Source organism: Clarias gariepinus, chromosome 5, assembly GCF_024256425.1.
Source record: "Clarias gariepinus isolate MV-2021 ecotype Netherlands chromosome 5, CGAR_prim_01v2, whole genome shotgun sequence".
Classification (NCBI taxonomy): domain Eukaryota; kingdom Metazoa; phylum Chordata; class Actinopteri; order Siluriformes; family Clariidae; genus Clarias; species Clarias gariepinus.
The window spans coordinates 15354998-15374657 of NC_071104.1; positions in this window are offsets into that span (position 1 = coordinate 15354998).

The following is a 19660-nucleotide window of genomic DNA, read 5'->3' on the forward strand; positions in this document are numbered from 1 at the left end:
GGTGAGCTTACCACCCAAGCCACAGTGTCTTCTCATTACTACCTTCAGGTAGACGATTCTCCTGCATCAGAGCACACACAAATTGACTCAGAAACAGTTTTATCCCAGAAGCAATACTGCTGCTTAACAAGAATAAATTATACCAATAAAGAATATTTGCATTGTCACTAAAAATATGATACTGCTACAGGGTGTATCATTTTATTGAACATACCTTTTTACTACACCTTATTGTACTTCTGTTTACTACAGTAAAGTAACAACCTTTTAATTCTTAACATCTACAAGGAGTTTAGTGCATTGTTGGTTTTTCACACAAGAATTGCACTTAAAACTGAATTTGAATCTAGTAGCCATCAATACGCTTCTAACAGAATTCTGATTGGATATTTAACCTTTTCAGCAAAATTGGTATGTGTTCATTTTTTTCCTTGCACAGACCTGACTTAAGCATGGTCCACAAATTTCTGATAGATCTAAGGCTTGAAAAGCTTCTAGTTACCCTGCATCTATTCCACAATGAGCTTTAACATGTGTTTTAGGATCATATTCCTGTTTAAACATTTAATTAAGTTTCCATCATCTGATTATTTAAGGTTATGCTGAAGAGTCCTGAGGTTCTCCTCTTTCTTAATGATTCTGTACACTATGTACAATGCATCAGCAATACCAGCAACAAAACAGCCACAAAGCACGATGTTATTACACTCTAAAAAATGATTCTGTGGCCTTGTAAATTTCACAGTTATAAAAAAGTTATGTTACCTTAATAAAATCTCTAAAAGTCACATACATGATTGTTTGAGTTAGACAAATCAAAATAAATGCCTAAAAAAACAATTATTCATTTTGTCTTAAATTTACACTATAATTTAAGTTTACTTCACTAGTAAAAATCAGTATTTGACTAACTGAATTATATTTTTAACATGCACTTAATATTTTTTGATACATTTCAATCAAAATATCTGTTAATGGAGTAATTGTACTGATTAGTTTCAAGAACTACAATTATAAATTATTTCAACTCAATATTCTTTATTTTTAACAACAAAAACTTAAATAATTGAGTAAATTGCCCTGTGCAAGTGCTCATGGGAAGTCTGGTGTAACATCAGAGACAAGAAGGCTGTGAGGATGTGAGAATGGACATGAAGCACCTGGAACATTCCTTACAAATCCTGGTGAGTAAACAGCTAACACAAGTTACTGTAATAATGACTCTGTCTGCCTGCACACACAACTTTATAGGGTGTGAGTTACTGTTCTGAATCCTGTCACAGCCGAGCTACAGAGCTAACGATAGCTAGCAACAGGCCAGTCCTGGGGTTCAGTGTGATTTAGCTTGTTTGTTCCAACCACCAAACTGCTTAGCTAAAGCGCGTTTAATACAGACACTTAAAATCTGGTGTAAAAGGAGAGATTTAACACCGAGCAGCAGCGCGTGCATGTCCGGGTTTTTTCCGGGTTTCTCGGTGTAACCGGCCGCGGTTGTGCCGCAATATTTGAATTTCTCCCGCCAAATGCGGTGATTTTGCGCAGCCTACCGCCACTGTGGCGAGGATATAAAACTAACATGTTCAAATAATTAACGCATGTGTACCGGGTCCACCTCACACAATGAACCGCGAGTCTGCTCGGTCACTCCGACACTTTAAGGAAAAAACTCAGAACAAAGCAGGTTTAAACAGCAGAAATGAGGTGCAGTGTCCGGACACTGGTACTGTTTTATCCGTTACTGTATATGAGTATTTTTTAACATGATTAAACACTGAGCACGCAGCAGCAGATGTTATAAAATAAATGTGCTAAGTACTGTACTAGTAACTAAAGCTATGAAATATAAAGATTTAGTGAAAATACAACATCTCAGAATTAGAATTGGGAGAAAGTAATATGAAATTAAAATATTAAAGTGAAACATTATGTATGTTCTGATATGTAAGTAAAAGAACCTAAAACTGATTGATTTTGTGTGTGTGTTTGTGTGAAACGTTATATATTTTCTATATCTCTTTCACAGCACCAACACCACTAATGAAGAGAAGTTGAATAGAGATAAAACAGGAGGTAAATGTCAACTTTTTTAAATGTTACAGAAGTATTAAATGTGTAACCATTGAATCAAAGATAGAAATAGACTATTAGTCCAAAAAGTATGTATTTGAACGGAAGTACTATTTTACCAGTCTGGTAGACTTTACAGTAACAGTCACACTTGTACTTACTTGTATACTATTGTTCCTTTTTTAGGTGCCAGCTTATGGGATGGCGGTGTAAGCTCTGCACATTTGTCGTATCATCAAAAGGAATTTCGATCATTACCGAGTAAAGCATGGTACTGTTGGTCATGGATATTTAGTGTCCTGTCTTCATTTAGACTGTCATTGCTTCTTTAAGACCTGACAAGGTCTGCACACACATTTGTATGGATCCCACAGTTTGCAGGAAACTGAAGTGTGAAGGTGTGCAATCTTTCAGATGTAAAATGTGACTCATTAGATTCTAATACAAAAGTCTACTTTCCATGTGTTAACTGTATAATACTTGTGGCAGGAGTATTGTTTCTGAAACTGTTTACTAATAACATAAATTCAGCTCTTTGTTTATGATCTTGTTACATGTCATTTGCAAAGTAAACCAGGTTGAGTTTAGACTTCATGTCTTGTCCAATTTGGCAAATAAATGTTTAATTAAAATGAAAATGTGTGTATTGTTTCTTTCATTCAGTTAAAATATTTAGTAAATGTAGCACATTTGTTTATTAAATAATAGTATAATTTTCAGTATCTTCTTCCTTCCATTTCAATTATATCTACTCAATTATTTTACTCATTTTCACTTTTCATTAACTTCTAATTTTCATTACATTTACTCAATTTTGTACATCATTGTACTAAATATAGTTATTCAAGTCTACTTAATTTTTTTACTGACTTTTACTCAATTCATGAAGTATATTTTACATGATTTTTATATTTTTTTATATTTACTCAATATTTTTAAGTGTAAAAATGTTTCACCAAAAAAATTGAGTACAGCACAGTTTTATTTTTTAGAGTGTACCACCATGCATAACAGTTGTTACACAAGTGCTCTTGGGGTTGAATGTTGCACATTTACTTCTCCAAACACACATCTGGTCAAACATTTACCCCTGAAGCATTTTTCTTTGTCCATGTGGTCAGCTGCAAACTTTGGTCAAGCTTAAATGTGTAGATTTTGCAGCAGGAGCTTCTTACTTTGATGTCACCTATTTAGTCCATGGTGAATCTCACTTGACTGTAGAGGGACTCTTAATTCCTGACCATCCAAACCAGTGTCTTATAAATTGAGGATTACAGTTTTAGTCTCATTCCAAATCTTGGCAATGTGTCTCACTGATCACTGATTTTTTAAAATAAGTTAAAACCTAAATTAAACCTTGTGCTCCAAAGTTTTCTTCTCTTAATGATGTCTTATATACAATTATTCTGCCTTAGAAAAAGACCAGTTAAGAACAACCACTAAAATCACAATACTTCCATGACATTCATGTTCATGATAAGTGTGTGTAAACTTCTGTTAGCAACTGTAGATGTATAAAAAGTAAAGAAAAAAAATACATAAATGTATATTGTTGTAGTAATGTGTGTAACTTGTCAGCATTGTAAACAGAAATGAACCCTGAATGAAATGCCAGTCTACTGCAAGGTATCATGTTAACACACTCATTCACCCATTCATGCACAGTTAGAGACACCATCATACCCCCAACCTTCATAATTGGGCTTAATTCTGGAGCAGAGTTTACGCACATAGCCTCAAACTGACTGAATTTAGGCAAAATTACTCCTGATGGCCGAAACATTGTTTATGAAACTGACCAAATGCAATGTGTGTACAGCACATGTAATATGTTATTTTAGTAAGGGCTTCAGTTTATTAATGTATGTGATTGTTATGTTGTGTTTTTAGCACGTTTCCATCTATGTATTATGCATACCCTGAGTACTTTTTAATGTTTTTAATTATTAATTCATTCATTCATTCATTCATTCATTCATTTATTCATTTATTTATTGCTGTCGACAATGCCTTTTAACATCACTTCTTTAGACTTCACAAGTTTAGGCTTTACCAGTTTAAGACTGAGATAAAAGGTGAATTTTTAAAGTTCAGTGATCTAAAGCCTTCTAAATCAAGACTCATTTCCATATGTTTGTCTGGTCATTTATTTGACACATAAAAGCTTTTCAGTATGCCTACTGGACGTTTGAAGATGTGAAAAGAAAATCAGTGATGCAAAGTTAAAAAGAAAAGAAGTAGAGACTGATGTGGGTGGGTTTGAGGTAACAGGATTAGTTCTACAGATCACTACCAGCACCGGTCATCATATGGCATGTTGCAAGTAACACACCCCAAAGTGACGTGGAGTCCGCCCACACACACTCTCTCATTTCCTGGTTATTCATCCACATCTTATTAGAGCATGCCTTATAAGAACACAGTTGTATGCCCTTTAATCCCTGACACACACTTTCACACACACACAATATGTTTAACTAAACCAATGGATCAAAACCCTTATAGTACAATCATTTCTAATACTATAGGCTATTATCATTGTGTACTATTAACACATGTAGCAACAATGCTGAACAATGCATAGAGCTTGCGCAAAAATAATTTGTGGTGCTCCTGGTTAAGAATGCTGACGTCCTGGGTCATTTCACATAAAAGTTGCCGCTCCACCATGGACAAATTCTGGATTAAATATCAATCTCTTCGTTCATTTTAGCTGGTTGTTTAAAGATCTTACTTCATCACAGCGCTGTTTTGTTCTTTCTCTCTCCTGCTGTGTGATCTGGTCACACAGAGAGCTGTGATGCCTTTCTTTCCGTCACTTGTTCTGCTCAGGGGTCAGGCAGATGCAGTCTTCCTGCATGTTACTTCACACTGTGAATAAGGTCTGTTCCCAGTCTAGGCTATTTATTTCTTGCATTCTATTATTTCATTATTTCCATTTATTCCTAAGCAAACTGTGTGCTGATGGGATGTTCTCTTTACTGCATCGCTTTATCCGTATATATCCAGTCTCTTCCCACAGTTGTGCAGGGAGACTGAACAAACAAGACCATGAGTTTTTCCCAATTTGCTCGGACAAAATGAAGGGATTTAGGGCCTGCTGCCACTCTGGCAGGGACGAGTGCTAAGTGATTGTGTGCCAAGCTGACACAGCAAACACACACTCACACACCTTAGGGCCCCAAACTACCCCCGCGCCCCTGAAACTCAATTACTGGCTGCATGCTTTACCAGTGTCACACCACCTGCCCTTTGACAGGCTTTAGCCTGACACCTGCTTTCTTTTTCTTATTCTCTTCTAAACTATGTGGATATGTGGTTTGCATGTGCTCTGGTCAGCAGTGTGTGTTTGGAGCTTTTGCCTGAGAGGAATTGTGTGTCTTGTTGGAGTGAGAGGCTGGATGTACTAGCTGGCTGATGAATAGGCTAAGGCCTCATTGCATTAGTGTGAGAGGACCAGTCAATCAGGGGCCAGTCCAGGGCCTCAGACCCCACAAACCTCTTGGCATCCTGATCAGCGGATTAGTCAGCACACTGTTCTGGGTCAAGAGCATGCCAGTCGCACTCTCTCTCTCTCTCTCTCTCACACACACACACACACACACACACACACATATACAGACTGCACTTCTCAATCTCATACATTTGTGCAGAAGTGGCCTGTGACTTGCCGGTCAGTGGCTTAGGTCCTGTGTGAAAGCTTACACTTCTCATTCTTATTATGATTGGCTTATGCTGTTGAGTGTCTGTCCTTCTACAGTGGGTCCTTGCTACACAGCTTGCAGAGAAAGAGCGCTTTTTTTCTCATGACATCATCTGCTTTGCAACCTTATTCCCCTACTAAAGCATTTTAGGTCAGTTTGTATATAAGAATTATTTGGTATTTGTCTATATGTTTGTTTCTATGTATGATGGATTTAATGAATGAAAATGACTGTGTGGTTTTGTATTTTTCAATATATTAACACACTATCACAGTTAACAAAACATGTAATTTGCTGCTCCTTCTTATTTTGCATGTAGTTTAAAAAACAAACAAAGAAAAACTTTGTTTTATCTGACAATTTAAGTCCGTTTGAAAAAAAAAGTTCTCTGTCCGTTCCTTTGCGGTACACAACCGGCAGCTGGTCAGTGGGTTTAGCTGCAACTTTCAAACCCTGGAGCTGGATGGGTGAGAGGCTGGGGAGGTCGATATGCCCAGGGAAGTGTGTCCTGTCTACTAGTGTACCCCTGCTCTGACCCCTGACCACCCCTCCCATGTGCCTCAATAGTGGGACGTCGTGTTGCTCTCAGCATGATGTCCCAGCATCCTCTGCATGTGATGGTGGGAGGCGCACAGCGAGGGGCCTTTGGAGTGAAGAATACAGGAGAGAGGGAATTAGCAGCTAAAATAGATGCTCCAATCTCCATATGCATGCTGGTGACAAGTGTTATACAGAAAAACCCGGGGCCAATACGTGCACAAGGTGGCCCGATGCAGCACAGCTCTGAGGGGGGTTTGGGCAGCAGGGCCTTTGGGGGAATGGGCGGGAGGTCTACAATATTGTACTAATTCAAGAAAGAGACTCACTATCAAAGAGAAAGACACGCGATAATTAGCCAGGGCTGAGAAGGGAAAAAAGGGGTAAAAGAAAAAGGCAAGAAGAATAGAATAAAAGAAAGAGAGAAACAGACTTGGGTGATTTTGACGTGTAAATGGCGTGTTGATGCGTTGATTAGCATATGGTTGTTTGTGCAGCTTATTCATAGGGCAAGCTGAATGCGTCCACTGTGTGGATGTGACTTTCTCTTCGTCGCTACTTTTTCAATCTCTTGCACCCCCCTCATACTTTTTTATTTCTTTGTGTTGGCCCAGTCACTGTTGCCTTTTTTTTACACACATTTGAATATTAAAAAGCTGTAAACAGTCTATAACATCAACAAAATTGATTTAATGTTAAATCTGTAAGATTTTCTGATAACAGTTTTATATATATATATAAAAAAAGAATTATTCATTTCACACTATACAGTGTCACCCAGATGAGCATGGGATCCCTTTTGAGTCTGGTTTGTTTCAAGGTTTCTTCCTAATATCGTCTCAAGAAGTCATTCCTTGCCACCGCTGCCTCCAGTCTGCTCATTGGGGATAAATTTCTACATAAAAATTATAATGATATCTGGAATTTATCCATAAATATTTTTAAAGCAAAGTTGATTTAAAAAAAGAAAGGCAAGATTTCACTTTTTTTTTAAACAGCAACAATTTTATAAAGTATGAGTGTATTGTTTATTTCTTTATTATTATTATAATAATAATATAATTTTTTATTATTATTATTATTATTATTATTATTATTTATTATTATTTATTATTTATAATAATAATAATAATAATAATAATAATGCATTTTGTTTAAATTTGTGCCTTTCTGGTTACCCAAGATCACTGTCCAAAATTCAGACATGTAATAAATAAGCAAGCAGTTAATAACAGTAAAGCAATACTAAATATAAGAATTATCATACAGTAGTTATCACCTTAAAACATATAAAGGCATAAAGACTTGGTGCAGATGTACATCATGTGGGTTAAGCACTTTTGTATAATTGGGTCTTTATATGTGATTTTAATGTGTTTTGAGAGTCTTTTCATTCTCTGGAAGAGACTCCAGAGATGAGGAGTAGTGCAGTTAACGGCTCAACTGGTGGTCAAGAGGGCAGGAGGTGTAAAGAGGAGCCTTGATGCGGGAGAGTGAAGAGTACAAGTGGGAGTGTGAAAGTTCTGGAACTGTACTGAAGTTCTGAAGGTTATAGAGTGCTTTAAAAGTGAGGAGGAGAATTTTAAACTCTATATACGATATTTGATAAAGAGCCAATGGAGTTGTTAAAGTGTGGGGGTGATGTGATGTATAATAGGTATTTTGGTTATTATACATGTTATGTTGATGTATTTTGAAAGAGCTTACTAATAAAAAGGGTAATTTGGTCAATGATACATGATGATTACAGACTGACAAGCCAGAAACGGCAGGCTTTATTGAGTAAAGTGTATGTTAGATTTTAAAACTAGGATAGAAACTGTCACGTTTTGCACAACCTGATGTCAGCATGAATACTCACCAATTGTGGTGCAGTATTAGCATCCTCAACAGCAAGCACGTGGAATTTTTTAAAACTCTGGTCACTAACTTTTTTTTTTTATGCTGTTAGATTTGCCCTCTATTACTGATGAAGGAGCATATTTAAAAGTTTTTATTATTTACCATTGACTCCTGTGACTGTTTCCTTTTTGTGTCCTTGGACTTCGGTTTTGGGACTGGAAATGAGCAGGGCGGCACACCCAGCGTGGTGCCTCTCCTCTTTTGTGTTTGGTTTTTCTCATGCCAGCTTTCTGCTGTCACATTAGTACATGTCATCCTCAAAGACCCTCCCAGACAAGCTCACGCAATCAGATAGCCTTCTTAGGCTATGTGAATATCTGGTGACATCAAGCACGGCTTATCAAGCACTTGTTTTACTGTTATAATAATGAACGTTACACCATAAAAAATAGATTGAACTATGCATTTATGTATATTAATTTATGGTATTTATTTTGTACATGACTCATCATAAAAAAAATTTAAGGTGAAATGTTATGTGTATTTTGATTACTGATTTGGGTAGATGATTTTCATGTCCTCGAAAAGAAAGTGTGTGTGTGTGTGTGTGTGTGTGTGTGTGTGTGTATGTTTGCCCTCTCAGAGTGATCTGTTTGGCTAGCAGAATGAATGGTCAGGCTGTTTCAGGTCAGAGTTCATAACCATTTTGGCCAGAGAAGGACAGCTCTCCATCTGGCAGGGACTTTTCTTATGAAGGTCAGAGTCAAGGTTCAGGGGGTTGAAATATGTAACGTAACAGCAGTGGATGGTTTGGATATGCACACAGGTGTGGGTCTGTGTATTAAACAGTGTCTAAAAACACTATTATATATCAGTGATAACAACCATAGTCCAGTGCTTGTATGCCTCCATTTCTCTACTTCTTAAGCCATCTCTCTTTCACATTTTTTTTTAGCATTACAGTGCAGTGTTTGGTTGCAGAACTGTAGTCTTGAACTGAATACCCTAATCACACATAACAATACTTATGTATTGTTGACCTTTCACAAAAACCCATTGCGTTGAGCTAAACGTTTGTATATCACCCCCCTCCGCCTATTCTCTCTATCTATATAAATGAGTGATGCATATAATATTTAATGTTAACACTGGTGAGATAAAAACAAAACCCTAAACTACATTTTGGTCTTCTTTTTTCATTCTTGCCATTAATAAAATCTCTCTCTCTCTCCCTCTCTCTCTCTCTCCCTCTCTTTCTCTCCCTCTGCCTGTCATAGCAGCACAATGTCGGTGCATTAGTATGCTAATGAGGCAGAGGGTGACAGGTGGCCCGATAGACAGCTCAATTAAGCTGCTCGTTAAAGGCCAAGCTAACGAAGCAGCCTGGATCGCAAAGCCCCAACAAACAATGTGACTGTACAGGCTACAAATTGGTGGGGAGTGCTAGCGTTTGAGTGGCTGTCCGTGCGCGTGTATGCGTGTGTTTGAGGAATAGAGGTTGAGAGAAACTGTTTCTGTGTGTGTGTGTGTTGGGAGTGGTAAATGTTAAGAGATTACTGAGACTGCACATGATGGACATGACTAATAATGACTAATAAGGCTGACTGTTGGGAGTAAGTCAAACCTCCACCACCACCACCACCACCACTACCCCCAGCACCCCCACCACTGCCGCCAGCACCCTAAAAACTATATACATGACACCTAACTTTAGCTGACACCATACTTTTTATTTTAATACTGAATTTTGACATCCCAGGTTTCTCTCTTATTTACATAAGTAAAAATTATAGTGTGTAATATGATATTTTGCTTTTATTTTGATTAAGGAAAATCTTTCACTTCATTAGTTTATATACACTTGGTATGCACATATGCACTTGGTTTTATGGAGCAGGCATGTAAAATGAAAAGTTTCTGTAGAATTTGTCCTGTCTATCAATATAGCTTTTTTTTTTTAAATAATAATATTAACTAATAATGTTTATCCTCTACAATTTGTGGCACATTAGTGTCTGGGCTTGATTTAATTTATCCAATAAAAAAAAATCTAGTAAAGCCATATGTTAATTTAAACCAGAATATTAAGTTTTACTGTAAAATAATGTAATATTATTATTATTATTATTATTATTATTATTATTATTATTATTATTATTATTATTAATAATAATAATAATAATAATAATAACAACAACATAACTTTAATATTGATAACATATTTTTTTATATACCAAACAACCCTCAAAGATAAGGATGTCTTGTGAAATGCTTTGGGCTTGGGAATCTTTGCTTAGCTGTTTTCATGTCAGGCCTCATTAGACATTTGGCATGATCCCTCAGTAGCCATGCATTGTTTATTGTGTGCAAATAAACTTGTAACACAGCTCAGCAATCTGTGTATGCGTAATGTAAGGCAGGTAATGTGTGGATGTGCTCAGTGAGGCGTGAAATGGCAGCAGTGTGGTGTAACTGTAACATTGCTCTTCTGTCTGCCTCTCCTGGCGTTGTGGGGATCAGAAGCACTAATGGGGTTGCGAGGGCCCCGACAAATGGGGTTACGTACGGAAGGAGACAAAACGACAAGGGCCAAAACAGAGGCGGACCGTTTGCAGCAAAGCTGGCCGCTTCATGAATATGTTAATCTGCGTTTACCCAAATACGTGCTTGAAGAGGGAGAGGAGGAGGACGACGGCGCTCGTTAATTAATAAAGGACAATGGGGCTTTAATGGCCTTCATTGTGACTGTGGGAGATTTCAGGATGAAATCCTGAGAAAGGGGGGGGGTCAGAGATATCAACATCAGGAGGACAGTGATGGGCAAAAAGAGAGCAAGAGAAGGGTTCTTCACCTTAGATGACAAAAAAGGTGAACCCTACCAGGCTTGCCATGTTGAAATGAATGGAACAGCATTGAGAAGACAGAAATGGCAGCAGTAAGCTAGGCTAACAGACAGGATCGAGGTTAAGGAACTGATCTCTGTCTGGAAGAAGAAATGGGAAGAGACAGGGGCCAGCTAATTAGACAGAGCAACAGCTTCAAGTTTGGTTTAGAAGAGTGACACAAAATAGACACTTAACAAGAGGAAGTTTTTGATCTTTACTGGACTTTGTGACTTTATGGTCACAAATATGATGTTCTTGTGATCGGAAAGGAGAAATAAAAAGCAAGACGGGAGATTTATAGAAAAACAAGAGCATCATTTTAGGCTCAGTTCATGTGTTTCTTTCAAACTATACATCCTGAATTTAATGACGATCATCAACAAAGGTGAAACTTAAAAGCATTTATTCCTGCTGTCATGACCCCCTTCATCACCGGGAGATATAATCATGAATGGGTCAACCACACAAAGACAGCAAAACAGAACTCATGGACGTAGACGGCGAATCAATAAACAAGTGGCATTCCGTGAGGAAAGCATTTGCCTTCCATGTGGCTAATTCATCTTTCAGGAAAACAAAGAAAGGTAGAGTGCTAAGCACAACCCAACAGATGTACATGTGTGTATGTGCAGCATTTAAGTATATTGTGGAATATTTGTGAATCCGTTAGCATGTTTTGTTTTAAGTTTACAACCAGTACCTTAACACCAGTATTTCTCAAAACTACCTTACAGCCATATTACTTAGAACCTATAACTTATAAGGTCAGACTTTAACTTGTTTCTCACTCTTTAAACATAATGATTTATTTTGACAGCTGGTAATGAATTATGATGAAACACTAAGAATTATTATCAAAAAAGGCCTAAAAGATGGTTTGTAGTATTTTTATATGGTTGGTGCCAGTGATTTTTGTAGAAACCAATAGCAAACCTGATCATATAACATAATTAATCATAGTATGTCCGTTAGTTAACGTAAATCAATGAGTAAATTTAATAACAAAATACAATGCCTAACATCTACTAGCTTGTTAGTGAACTTATCTTTTGCATTATTAGTGTACTTTATAATTACATAAGTGTAAACCATTTTTAAATGCTATGCTGTTTATAAATTTGAAGAAATGTAAAAATACTATGATGGTTATGTGTACTGTATACTCATTTTTATTTTTAACAGCCAAATCAAATTGAATTTGACCTCTATGTGACAAGCTTAGTACTTGCCTATCTGCAACATATCTTCCTTGATCTCTCTTTCTCTCTCTCTCTCTCTCTCTCTCTCTCGTCCCCCTCCCACTCTCTCCTCCTTCTATGTTATGACATGGTAATCTGTGTCCCCCTTTTGGTGCCTGAATAGACATTTGAATGGCCAAGTTTTCTGCCTACATGAACCTATTGGAGGTGGATCAGCCATATGCCCATAAACATGCACACTCAATGGCAGAGGCAGACACCAACAGGTCCTTTCTGACACAATGAGCTAAATGCGCAACGGGTATATATCTTAAACTGAACGCCACACACCCACACATGCAGCATATCCTCACATACTATTTCGCATACCACCCACACTGCATTGAGGTGGTCTTGATTAAAATAAATAATAATTTCATCTCAGGAGGTGGTGTATGTGTCTTCATGCGGGAAATGGATTTCTACATTACATGTTGATTAATCTTTTTTTCCCTAAATTTCTTTCCTTTTTTATAATATAGAATAAAACTAAATATAGCGCATATGTAATGAATGCACAAGAACCACAACTTAGGGTAGGTTTTAGTGTGTGTTATGTTAACTTGCTGGTCTTGGATGTTATCAGTCCTGAATGATATACTGAGCTTGAAACAGAGAAAGAGAGAGAGAGAGAGAGAGAGAGAGAGAGAGAGAGAAGGACTATTGTTTCTGAAGGAGACCAATCTGTTGCAGTGGTGGCTATAGTCTTGTGATGGAGAAAGAGCACGTTAAGTGACATATGTGACACAGAAGAAGAATAGGATTATGTTCCTTTTCTCGTTCTCCCAGTTTTTGGACACTAGGATTATGAAGCCTTGAATCCAGTATGCCTCCCTGCTGCGGGCCATTCCCTCATGCCTTGCATACAGAAGGAGGGATGGGTTAAGGGGGTCCCCTGGAGAGTGGACCACCATCAGGATTTTCATATTCATCAGAAATCAGAGCTGGCCATGTTTTTGTTAGTTTTTTTAGACTCCTACTATTATTCCTGCATCCTTCTTTTAGTTACGCAGACCCATATCTAAAGTGCTTCTTCAAAAACAGTCTTTCATTGTTGCCTTTTGCCTTAAACCTGAGAAGGACACACATACAACCATAAGATGTGTAAGATGATATAAAGTCTGTGTTCATAGAATGGCTTACTAAAACAAATATTATTGCAATTGTTGAAGGTTGAATTGTTTAAAAAAAAAATGATGATAATGACTGAAAGTCTATATAGAACATTCATTTTTAATATTAGTACTATTGTTGCCCTCTGCAGGAAAGTGGTATTTATGTCTCTGTGTTTCTTTGAGTACAACTGACTGCTCTTGCATTCTTTTCCTGATGCTATGTGTGTGTGGGGAGGGTGTACTTGTATGTGTGCATGTGACAGTGAGAGAGAGAAAGAGAAATAAGAAGTGAGGATAGATAATGATGAACTCATAAAGGAAGTGTGAAGAGGGCAAGTGAAGGTTATCAGAGGTGAAGGGGTATAGTAAGTGTCAGGGAGAGTGTGTAGCAAAAAGAGGCACTTGTCTGGCTGAGGCATGTACAAGCAAGCTTGGCAGAGTGAGAAGAAGAGGGACAAAAGATGAAGAGAAAGCGAGAGTGATGGAGGATGCCGGACCTGACTGCTGTGGAGCTCATCGGTGTCCTAATTGATGAGGTCACTTGGAGGGCTTCCCCAAACTCAGGGCATCCCGGAGAGGTCGTAACCGGGTTAGCCTGGGGTCAGGGTGCGCTTGTAAGGGCAGTGCAGTGATGCTGTGACATGTGACCCTCTTCTTTCTTTTCGACTGTGATGCTGAAATATGATAAAAGTCATCACTGTTGAGAAAGTGTGCTTAAATCAATGAGTATCAGAGTTACATGCCATTTGAAAGAAGAGATATGTTCTCATGTGGTTGAGGTTGGCACCTTATGGTTACCAGGATCAACACAGCCTGTTGCTAACTTTTGTTAATGACCTTAGAAGCCTTTTATTTTAACAGAGTTGCCATTTTCTCCATATTTCCAACACAGATATTAATGTGGGAGGTGTGTCTCAGTCAGAAGACAACAGATACTAGAGCAAATTTGAAAGTTTCATTCCAAAATAATTTATAATTAACATAATCGAGCTCTTTATTATGAACAGATGTGTAACTACTTATTCATATATTCCTTTGGTGTGGCAACAATGCAGTGGATCAGATCATGAGGATTTAGGTCAGTAGCTTCGGGGAATGTTTACATCGAACATCAGAATGGCAAAAAATCTCAGTGATTTTGACTGTGGCTTGATTGTTGGTGCCAGATATACTAGTTAGAGTAATTTTATAATTGCTGATCAATTTTCACTCTTTAGAGTTTTTTTTAAACCTAGGTGCAGTCAAAAAAAAAAAAATCCACTTTGCTGATAAGAGAGATTGGTTCAGGCTGACCAAAAGGTTACATTAACTCAGATGACTACTATGTACAAATGTGGTCAACAGAAAAGCATCTCAGAATAGACTACACTTGAGGCTGTTGGCTACACAAGGCCGTGATGAAGAATTGAATGTTTTGTGAGAGCAAAGGGAGGTTCCTCTCAGTCTTGTATGAGTAGGGTGTTGAAAACATCAATAATTTATACACCAAAACTTATATAATATATAGAGAAGGTGGAATACCTTTGTGATATATTTTGTGATATAGATTGAGGATGATATTTAAATTGGAAATTATTTCAAAGGTGAATTGTTATCAGATTTAAGTGAGTGGCCTTAATTGAATGGCTGTGTGGAGCAAGAATGACAGACATAAATGATCAAATAATTTATTAATTAAAATATTCAAATAATCATAAACTGATGTCACTATTACCTCTTCTTTTTGTTAAAAAACAACAATATAATGTTCCTGTGACCACTTAATCTGTGAAATTTGCAAAAATAGCACCTTTCTCCAAAATGAGTCTGAAACTGATGTGACTATTTGCACCAAATGTAAAAACGCTAAACATTTCCACCAAATATAGCCGCAGGATAGTGATTTGTAATAGTTTGCACACAATTGAGAATCCTTAACATTATGTTCACTGACAGGTGCACTGAATAATGCTGATCACCAAACTGGTGAAAAGATCAAGGGTTTCCAAGGCTCATCTATGCTTGTGTGGATCCAAGGCCAGTCTGTTCAGTCTAAAAGCCAATGCAGCGCAAGTCACTTCAGATCTCAATCCGATCAAGCAACCATGGAATGTGCCGGACAAATAAGTCTGATACACAGAGGCCTCACCCTACAACCCACAGCGCCTGAGGATCCAGTGCCAATGTTCTGGTGCCAGACACCACAGCACAAACCCAGAACCATGGCACAAAGGGCCAGAGCCACCCAAGTGGCACAAAGGGAACCCAAATCCTAGGTGCTTTTAATGTTGATTGGTTTTAAAGTTCTATGTTTAAGTGATAAGTAACTTTTATACATACCAGCTAGTTATTAATTATATAGTAGTAAAGTTATAACAGTAAAACACAATTGCACTCACTCACTCTGACTCATCATCTCTACCTCTTTATCCTGTGTACAGGGTAGCGGTGGGCATGAGCCTATCCCAGGAGACTAAGGGTGCAGGAGATTGACACCCTGTCCAGGGCACACTGTGTAGAGGGTGCCAATTCATCGCAGGACACACACACATGCATACACTCACACACTCATTCACACACAACGGGCAATTTGGGAACGCCAATTAGCTTAATCTACATGTCTTTGGACTGTGGGAGGAAACCGGAGTACCCAAAGGAAACTCACCAAGCACAGGGGAAACATGCAAACTTCATGCACACAGAGATGGGAATGGTCCTGGTCGGGAACACAGTAGCAGTCATAGTATATTACACTTTGCATCAGTTTTAAGCAGCACTAGGTAGATTCCCAGCAGCAGGTGCTCAGTCATGTATGCACAACTCTTGTCGGTCCCTGAACCTCAGGTGCACTTCTCAGCCGTCTGCAATGCAAGGTTCCTATGGCTGACAGTCATCCACTGTTTTTACATTTTTGTCTCACAGCTAAATATGAACATATTCGCCACTTTAACATGCTTAATCAACATTACTGGCCAAAGCAAGACAAAGTTCTTTAAACTTAGGTGAAAAAGAAGTAAGCAAAACAAACATATGGCATCCTTAAGTGAGCACAAATACTTATTATGCAGAATAATGCTTTATAACATCTTATTTTATAATATCTAATCTGTGCATCAGCTATAGATTTTTTTAGGTGAAATGTCTGAAAAGAGCAAGCACCATGAAGAGAAGAGCAGCACCATGATGAAACTGTTTCTCAGAGACACCCTCCCAGGAAAGAAAGACTAAAATTTACCTCTGCTACTCATTTAGAGTTACTAGCCTCAAAAATCACCAATTAACAGCCCTTCACATTAGTAGAAAAACACATCTCAATATCAACTATTCAAAGAATATTACTGAATATTTTGGATTCCTTTACCATTGTTTCACAATGTAGAAAATCAGGAAAAACCATTGAAGTAGAAGATGTGTCAAAACTATTGACCGCTAGTGTATATATTCATAAGAAATTGTAATGTTGCTATTATGTGGTTTGGAATTCTAGTGGTTTTCACTATTTTTTTTGTTCAGATTTTTCCCCCCAGGCATATTTACAGCTGGACAATGCACATAATTTGATATCAGCTGTGGTGTATCGAGTGTGTCTTCCTATAGGAGACATGAATGATAGTTGGTCCGTTGGTTTCAGTTATACAGCCTCAACCTGGAGTCTCCTCTGTCCTTTCATCTTAGTTGAGAGGCGGTCAGGTGTGTTCTCCATAAGGGGTGTCTAGTGTAAAGTACAAAGTGCAGATGATAAATGTATTTATATGTGGTGCTTATACTCCGGTAACACACACACACACACACACACACACACACACACACACACACACATGTGCATGCACAATAAAACTCTGTAATTACTGCCTATAAAGTCTTTAACACTTCTCCCTCACACCTCATTACAGGTCTAAATGCACACACAGTCCCCTCATTACCGACTACTTGCTAAACATTCACACACACAGTACCACACATACACATTGTGGCACACAGTGTCCTCATTACCACCTGCCAGTTAAACAAGCAAACACTCAACCATGGGTGTTAACTTGCTAAACTCTGTGTGTGTGTGTGTGTGTGTGTGTGTGTGAGAGACCTGCTTGAACATTGTCTGGTAGGAGTTTTGCATGTCTATCTGTTTGTATGTGTGTCTATTTTGTTGTTTTTCCTCCCAGCTTTTACACACACCTCGACTAGAGAAACTCTTTTCATTTACGATGATTAATTCCTAGGTAACCCTCGGTAATACCTGATCAACATGATGCTATATATTGTGTGCGTGCGTTTGTGTGTGTGTGTGTGTGTGTATGTGTGTGTCAGAGAGTACATGAGTGGTTAAAGAGCTCCTGTGAAACGGTCCTGTTGCTGCACTCTCATCAGGGTTTTCTCGATATGGATTTCAACCAGAGAATAATGGTAACTAATCATTCCTTTCTCTCTCTTTCTCTCTCTCTTTCTTTATCTTGCTCGTTCTCTCTACATCAGTCTGCACAGCTGGACATTGAGCTGTGTATGTCTCTGTTCAGTATACATCAGATTCTCAAAGCTGTCTGTGTTTAACAGCCTGCCTGATTTAAACTTTGCCCCCCCCCACACTCTGTCTCTCTCTCTCTCTCTCTCTCTCTCTCTCTGGCCATCCCTCCTTCCTCTGCTTGTGTTCCCCTCTACAGTGCTGCAGTGTGCTTCTCTCAGCCACAGGGTCTTTGTTTATCAGATGCTGGCCTAATCCCACTGGAAGCAACTCTCTCTCTCTCTCTCTCTCTCTCTGTCTAACTCAAGGTGAATGTCAGCTCTACGTGCCAAGGAGAGCAGATGGGGTGCTGAAGAAGAAGAAAAACAGAGTAAAATTAAAAAAATAAATAAAAAAAAAACAAGATGCATCAAATAAGCTGGGAATTCTAACTAACTGCACTTCTGGTTGGATGATGGAATTTATCCGCAATATAGTGCAATTTGTTGTATTCTCACCTGGAAAAAAAAATCAGTTTCATGTTGACAGCTTCCTGAAACAGTAGAGTGTAGAGAAACCAAAACCTGCACTTTCATCCACATTTAAAATAGCCATGACCAAATGTTTTGTCCAAAACATACATTTACTGTAGTATTGTCTGTAATATACCATACATGTGCAAAAGAGGTGTAACCAATTGCCATTGTCATTATCTCTAGTATCTGTAGGTTTGTGCTTCAAATGCTTAACTCTGTCTTCATTTAGACTTTTTAAAATGAACCCTGCCACTATTCCCTCAAACACACCAGAAGATCCTTATGTGTATTTTATATTGTTGGTATGTGATATTGTTGTTATATATCTATACAGGTATACAGGGTCACGGGGGGCCTGGAGCCTATCCCAGGAGACTTTGGGCATGAGTTAGGATACACCCCGGAAAGGGTGCCAGTCCATCGCAGGGCAAACACGTACTGTACACACACTCATTCACACACTAAGGGCAATTTGGATACTTCAGTTACTGTAGCCTTATCTGGATGTCTTTGAACTGTGGGAGAACACCAGAGTACCTGAAGGAAACTCACAAAGCACGGGGAGAACATACAAACACCATGCAGACAGAGACAGGAGTCAAACCAGTGCTAACCACTAAGCCACTGTGCCACCAATGGTAAATCATGGTATTTTTATTTTAATCTCATTATATTTAATTGCATACATGAAGCCAAAATAATTTTGGGAAATTGGAAATGTCTGTGAGGGTGGAGATTACAACTTAACTGTTTACATGGACACTGATCTGGTAAGATGTGCATATTCATGTTCCAGAATTTTAATCAGAATGACTTTTTGACATATGCAAAGCGATTCTGCGATTCTGTGAAGCATTTGGTCTGACTGAAATATAACAGAAGGAGCCTTTTCTTTAACATTGAGGTTGAGTTAGTCTTCCAATCTTTTTTTTCTTTTGACTAATCTCATCTTCTTCATTATGGTTACAAAATTCAGGATCATCTATAATGGAGTGGATGCTGTACCATGAATGATCTGGTGAGCCAACCAGTGCCTCTTTCTCAGCTAATAACTTGTGGATGAAGATCTGAAGCAAAAACAGGTGAGACTGGTGTTCTCATGTATTTACTGATACATTCCCCATGAATGTAAAATTTTTTTGCCAGGATACCCAAGTCGGCTAATTTTCGCCCACGTGGGGAAAACATGCACAGAAAGAATATATTTATTACCACAAGAAGAAAACAATCAGATGACATCATCATTATGATTATTTCAGCTAAAACCTAGAGGGCTAGGCAGGGTACCCCCTGGATGGAGTACCAACCCACTGTAGGGC